We start from the raw sequence: 716 nt of genomic DNA on the forward strand, positions 1-716 counted from the left end.
AACGGTTCTTTTTAGACTATTAAATCTTCTTGGACTAGACGCGCTTCGTATGCTACACAGACTGCTAAGTGGGGACGTTAAAAAGAACAACAGAAACAAACCGAGTCATTTAGTAATATGGGAAACATTAATACGCGTCTGTCCGACATAGGCAGTAGATTCGCCATTAAGGATATTTTCAAAATATTTGTTCACCTTGATTAACGGGCTAACTAAGGAATGAAAAATTAAGATAAATTGATGTTAAATCCGACTCATCAATATTTCTTTCCGTCACATGCAAATAAAATTAGGGTTATAACATGTATCTTACCATTTTGTAACTTTTTTTTCAGCAAATGCTCCAAAGTCTTAAACAAAACTAGAATATGAAATAAAATCTATTGGTATATGGACGCTATACACAACACAGCAACAACGATGTGCTGCGTTTGGCTCTCACCTTCGCTGAACGTTGCTTCGACAAGTCCAATTGCAACAACTGGCGCTGCCTGCTCTTATTTATAATGAGATACAGGTACGTAGCTCCGCCCTCTATCCGCATGATTCAGTGACAGGAGTGATAAGTTTCGATGTTCTGTGAAAACAATATGATTAATTCATAGCAACATACTAAACATTTACCTTTTTTAATAGTCTTTCATATCTGCGAAGATAAACGTTTTGAATTTGCACATAAATTAAGTTTTGGCTTTTCTTTTTCATTAATACAAATC

At 35.2% G+C, this 716-nt stretch overlaps 1 protein-coding gene across 1 annotated transcript in view; it reads right to left on the reverse strand.

Annotated features, from left to right (window-relative positions):
• LOC119591417 (peroxidase-like) overlaps positions 1–470 on the reverse strand; it is a 9,988-nt gene extending 9,518 nt beyond the window's left edge. The window contains exon 1 of the mRNA XM_037940158.1: positions 443–470. The gene's annotated coding sequence lies outside the window, so the exon portion shown is untranslated. The remainder of the gene's footprint in view (positions 1–442) is intronic.
• Positions 471–716: the final 246 nt, after the last annotated feature.

Source organism: Penaeus monodon, chromosome 28, assembly GCF_015228065.2.
Source record: "Penaeus monodon isolate SGIC_2016 chromosome 28, NSTDA_Pmon_1, whole genome shotgun sequence".
Taxonomy (NCBI): domain Eukaryota; kingdom Metazoa; phylum Arthropoda; class Malacostraca; order Decapoda; family Penaeidae; genus Penaeus; species Penaeus monodon.